This window comes from Palaemon carinicauda, chromosome 40 (genome assembly GCF_036898095.1).
Source record: "Palaemon carinicauda isolate YSFRI2023 chromosome 40, ASM3689809v2, whole genome shotgun sequence".
Taxonomy (NCBI): Eukaryota; Metazoa; Arthropoda; class Malacostraca; order Decapoda; family Palaemonidae; genus Palaemon; species Palaemon carinicauda.
Genome location: NC_090764.1, coordinates 55,326,702 through 55,333,732, shown reverse-complemented (window position 1 = coordinate 55,333,732; position 7,031 = coordinate 55,326,702).

Sequence of the window (7,031 nt, the reverse complement as noted above, 5' to 3'; positions counted from 1 at the left end):
CAAATTATTTTGTTAGTACAGCCTAGTGATATGTAGTTCTTTTCAATGACCTTTTTTCACTTTGAAAGTGGAGTTTATAAGAGATGTATCAGTAAATATCTAATTTGTGTAATTCTAATGTTGCATAGTGATATATAACTACTTTTAATATAATTTTCAATGGTTTATAAGACGTCTATTGAAATAATTTTTGCTATTTTTTCTTTTTAGTATAACTGAGCGGTTGATATATGAAATCTTTAGTGGGCTTTTCATTGGTTTATAAAACGAAAACTGTGTTACTTTAGTATAGCCCAGTGATATGAAAAATTTTCTACGTACCTTTTTAATTATTCATAAGACAGCATCAAAATCACATTTACTTTTTTTTGTCCTCTTTGCATAGCATAAGGTCATTTTCAGTGGCATTTTCCTTATGTTGATAAAAGGTCAATATTACAATTATGAGAAAACCTGTAAATGCAAAATCTGAAATCAATTAAATGAACTAATGTGTTATTTTCCATGAACTAATTTGTTATTCGCCAGCTTCCAGTAGCTCAGGGGATACTAGGCGCAAGTAGGTTTGCTCTCAATCAATGCTATAGGAGTGGTAGGAAGGTTGATGGCGTTGTTAATTCCATCGACGATAAAACCCTAGGCCCTAATTTCCTCTTAAATACAAATGAAGTAGAAATCTTACCTCCATTTTACCTGTGTTAAAAGGGCTAATTTCTATAGTTTACTGACTGTTATATTAACGTAAGAGGGTCTTTTCAGACCATCATTATTGAATTTTCAAGTAACAGACTGCAAAGAATAGTCGTTGATTGGCACCATAGTGAGTATAAAAATGTAATATTTCGAGTTTCTGAGGATAGTGTTCTCGGACCATTACTTTTCATATATATATATATATATATATATATATATATATATATATATATATATATATATATATATATACACGATATTTGGTTTGGCCTAGAAAGCAAGCTCGTTGCATATGCAGATGATGCTACTCTCTTTGTACCAATTCAATCTCCTAAATGTAGATCTGGGGTTGCTGAATCATTTAATATGGATTTAGCTAAAATTAGTGAAGTGAAAATTATGGGGCAAGAAGTTGAACAGTAGCAAAACTCAAAGCCTGATTATAAGTAGGTTGAGGACATCCAAATCTCTGCATTGGTAATGTTTCTTCAAGTATATACAACCCCTTTAGAATTTTAGGTGTGAATCTTGATAGTAAATTTACTTTTGAGAAAGACATTTGGCCTGTTTCTTCTTCAATTTCAAAAAAGTGCCTTATTGAGGAAGACTTAACATTTTCAGTGATCAATCTATCCAAAAAAAAATGTTTGTAGTCCTTCATTTTACCTTGTTTCCATTATTGTTTTCCTGTTTCATCTTCAATTACGGTCATTTTAAATTGGACAAAAATTTGTTGTCTATTAAACTTTTTTTTTCTCATTTTCATATCTCTGGCACTGCCGTTCAGTTAGTTCTTTATGCATATTGCATAGGGTTTTTCATTATTCTGACCATCTTTAGTATTCAAATCTTACCCTCCTGCATGGAGTACCAGTTCTGCAGTTAATTGTAACAGTTTTAAATTCTCCATCATGTGGCTTAACACTACACAGTGTTCTAGAAGTTTGAAAACAGCTGTGACCAGATTTTAGAATGATTTTCCTAATCTGGAAATCATTGGAACTTCAGAAGTTCAAACTTACAGTGAAAGCTTTATGTTAACAGGTTGACATAAGTCTTTCTTCATCGTTTATGTGGCATATCAATATTAATAGGTAGCAGGTTGGCCAAGGCACCAGCCATCCATTAAGATAATGCTGCTAGAGAGTCACTGGATCCTTTAACTGGCCAGATAGTACTACCCCGAATAGTCTGGCCTATTCTTTACACATTCTCCTCTTTCACCATACACCTGACAACACTAACATAACCAAAAATTTGTTCTTCACTCAAGGAGTTAACTACTACACTTAAGTTGTTCAGTAGCTACTTTTCACTTGTTAAGGGTAAAAGAGACTCTTTAGCTATGGTGAGTAGCTCTTCTGGGAGAAGACACTCCTAAATAAAACTATTGTTCTTTAGTCTTGGACAGTACTATAGCCTCTGTACTATGGTCTTTCACTGTAAGTATTGAGGGATTCATATATAACATCTTCAACATGAGAATACTGTACTACTTTCTCCAGCCATCCAATGGATCTCACAGGAGGAAGAGTCTGTCAAGCAATTCAGTAGAAAGATTGTAATCACCACGGTCAGGACTCTGAAGAAACCACACAAGTATCGGTTTAGTGGAGTACCTTAAGGAGCATTTTGGTTGCAGAGATATGTGTACTGAGAGAACCAACAGAATTGGTTATCAAAACTAACAGGTAAAGAAATTTGAGGCCTACTCTACTGATGGGATTCTCACCATGAGGCGAAAGGATAATAGTGAAGTTACTATCCTTTCGCTAGAAGCTGGGGTGGCTCCAATGAAGACTGTCCAGTATTACAACAAGTATTTGCAATGCGGGGTTGCTGTATAAGAGAGACTATAAGACATTGAAAAAGCCTGAGCATAAGAAGAACTTCCTGCTTGACATCTCGTGAGATGAAAGATATCAGGAAACCATTGCACTAAATTCAACATATCTCTCTTCCTCACGAGAGCCCACACCTATGCCAAAGATGGGACCAAAAGCAAGCATGCCACAAGGTAGCCAGCTGTATAATACCAAAGAGTGGCATATGCCGATTCCTCTCCCCATCAGAGAGACCTGCAAGCTGTTATAAGAAGAATGATATCCATCGAACTCGATGGATCACACCATCTGTCAGGTGGCCTTTTGCTTGTCGGATACCAAAAACTATTTCATTCCTTTCCAGAAACCAAAACTATTCCTTGTACTAATCCCCCACTCTTGCACTAGTCCACTGGCATCCTACTACCAGTGACCGCAGTGGTACCTGTAGTACCAAATAAGTGATCTTGCCTAATTGATCAGTCATAGCCCAGATCCTATAATCTTTTTGTATCTGTAATGAGCTTTTTTAATTCAGTGTTTACTTTTAAATATAAGGTTCTTTGGTAAGTTATTAACTACTAACTTGTAATTTTAAGGTCTTGTTTTTTAGTATTTTCAAATTGCAAATGTAAGATTTTTTATGTCCTATTCAAGTGTTTGTAACTGTTTTCTTGTAATGTAATGTGTTTTAGTAAGTAACTCAGTACTAGTCATTTCTATGTCCTGTTTATATTTATAAAGTACTTTGATAAGTAAGATGTCCCATTAATGTGTTTTTCAATGTTTACTTGTAAATGTAAGCTACATGTTCAGTTTAGTAATTACTAATTCATAATTTTTCTAGCCTCTCTATTTGTTTGCCACCGTAATGTTCTTTAGTAAGTTGGTAACACCAATTTGAAATAAATTTAAGTGTCCTGTTTGTGGTTGCAAATGTTACGTGGTAAAAGTGAGCTTTTATTGTAATGTAAATTTATATTCCTCTATTAAGTTTTATATAATATAGCAGAATTGAATTTTGTTATAGTAAAAATTCCCTCTACAGATTGAACAATTATAGGATACGTTTTTTTATCTAACCACAAAAAGAGCGGTAAGTGAAGGTCATCCTTGTTTTTAGTACTTATATTTGAAGGAAAGAATTTTGGAAATTCCACAACCGCTAAGAGGCCCTAAAGCCAAGATGGGTAAATCATGTTTCTCTGTGAGCGAGGCTATATTTATGGTGCAACTTTGAAACATTGTAGAGCATGGTAAAATCATACTTCTCATAAGGTGTTCGATAAGTTCCCGCCCGAGCTCTACATTTTGACAATTATCGATGAAGAAAAACTTTTTTTTACACTCCCCACTTAATTTCCTGTAGAAACATTTGTTTTCTTTTACTTCTCTAAAAGACACACCTTACGGGCATTTAAGTTAAAAGAATCCTTTAATCTAACCGTTAATCTAACCAAGGTGATTTTATAATAACCAAGAAGTATTCTTACTATATCCATAAAATAAAGTTTACTCAAGTCGAAATAATACAGAATAATGCCATTAAAAATCTAAGTAAGTGGCAAGAGTCCCTTTCCTCCAGTCTCCGATTACCAAATGTATGATTTTACTTGAAAGAAATTACTCCAATTCTCTTTCACTTTGTTAATACCAAGAGCAGAGAGAGGGTTATAATATATTCACATAAAGCTTAATACCAGGTTGCATATAACTTGAAAAATGAGGCAACATTCCGGTTACTCTCGTGTAAAGCATGTCTTTTTTTGGCTTTAGTCTTTGACTTGGGATATTTACAAGTCATCTTAATTTATGCGTGGCTGCGGAAGCATATTTGTTAACTGTTTTATTACTGAAAGCAACCTGATATCGAATTTTGAAAGTCGCCTCCTAGATCTAATTAAATACAATAAACTACACCTGTCTCAATCATCCTTCAAACTAAATTCCTCAAAAAGATGAAACCCTGTCTTGCTCACTTGACGCAGCAATTCTTTAAACAATTATCAAGGAAACGAGAGTTTGTGTTTGTATTTGTGTTACTATAATCACAGCCACAATATTCATGAAACCAAAAATATATTTACATAAAGAAAATATCAAGTAAACTATGAAATCCTATTTATATCTGTTTTCATGTTTCCACAATGATCTGCAAGCGAGCCTAAGGTTTTATTGCCTACCATAAATCTATTTCAAGAGATATCACAAATATAACGTAGAGTTTACGACAGCATTTTTCGTGTTTCGTTATTTTATATTGTTCGCCATAAAATTTCATTCTCAAGAATTGCATCTGAATCATGCAGTGCGCTATAGAGAGAAACTGACCGAAGACATCTCTTTTAAGAAAATGCTATACGCTATAATACACGGTTTTTTCAGTGTTTTTTTATTTTTTTTTTATTCTTCATTTTAATGAGCGATCCACCTTGCGTAAGTGGTCTATTTTCCATTCTGTACTTGTGGAACCTAGATCTTTTGTTACATATATACTGTGTGTATGTATGTATATACGTATATACTGTATGTATATATATATATATATATATATATATATATATATATATATATATATATATATATTGAAATACATAATTATAACAGGATCACAGCTTTAATAACCTCCCTAATCTTCAATAGCCAGCTTCATTACATTTCAAATGTTCTTAAATTACGCAAACATTTATATGCCACATTATTTCTATTCATCACTATGAATTATAATTCATATTTTACTCTTATCATTGTTGGTCTGTTTTTATAACTTCATATCTGATATTTACGAAAGTTTGGTCAGCAGCTTAATATCTTATTCAGAATAGTCCATATGTATTATGAGCTCCGAAAAACAACACTAACAACAATAATAAACATTGTATGTGTTATATATTTAAATATATTATACGTAAATACTGTTTTCCAAGTGTATCATAATGAAAATATTCTTCAACAGAGTCAATTATGGTAAGTCTCATTCCAACTATACAGACAAAAATACCATAAAGAGAATTCCCATTTTCCATTGGAGAGTGGCTCCTCCCCGAACCACCCAAGATTTTGTTGTAATAGAACACGGGAAATTGCGCTGAATCTATCTATTGAAACCCCGTAGAATTTATTTGAATCTCTACCTTACAAAGATTTTCAGGAAATGTGGTACTACAAACACATTTGCCATTTTCGAAATTTTTTTCTTGAATTTAACTGGAATATATTTAATTAAATAAAATGGCCTTCAAATTATGCAAGAAGAAAGAGTATAACATAATTAACATTATATTTCTTTTTTATCCTATTATTTGACAGTTGCTTTACATCGGGTAGTACATTCGTAAAATTACGCTTTTCATCATTATTTGCAGTACAGAAATGCTATCAGTTTTCTAGAAATTTCAATGACTGCAGGAGAGATTTGCCCACATGTTTTTCTTTTCCCGTATGGCAAACACCTGATTTTAGGACGATAAATTTCATCTTCTTTTATAAATCCTAAGGTTACAATGATATTTCACGAATGCAAAATATTCCATGAATAATTTTCAGACAATTCTATCCTGCCCGCGGTTCCTATACCATGTAATTTTCATGCTTCTTTCTAACTCCGGAACATAAATTTATCATTCACTTTGAAATTTGCATTTAACGATAATAATATTTTTATGAAAACGTATGTCTTCCTTTCGTCTGGTAATCTGCAATTCAATGAGCAATTATGACCACCTTCAGTTTAAAGTCTGCCAAAAGCATAAGAAGAAAATAAGTTTAAAATACATCAGCCATAGCATCGGTGTTAAAATTGTTGCGGAGGTAAGAAAGTTCACATGCATCACAGCCGATAGGTACGATACTGTAATTCAATGGATGTGAATAACAACCTAAAGATTGCTGAAAAATTACTATCATTATGGGTCGTTACAGACTAATAATAAGGTGGAATAACAATATAATAACGGGGAATACACAACTATATATGGTTAGAGGATCCGTTTAATGCTTATAGTGCAGCATGAGAAAATCTTTTTTACTAACACATAATAGAGATATTATGATTCTATATGGGTTAAAATTGCCAACACTGCTAACTTAATGATGCCTTATAAAGGGATCTATTGAAGTATGTATGTATGTATGTATGTATGTATGTATATACATATATATATATATATATATATATATATATATATATATATATATATATATATGTAATATAGATACAATATACTTTATATTCTATCTATCGACGTGTATATGAATATTCTATTTATGTAATTATACACACACACACACACACACACACATATATATATATATATATATATATATATATATATATATATATATGTATATATATGTAAATTTATAAATATGTACATATAGATATACATATATATGTAATATAGATACAGTATATATTCTATCTATCGACGTGTATATAAATATCATATATATATATATATTTATATATATATATATATATATATATATATATATATTAGTGTACACAACCCGTCA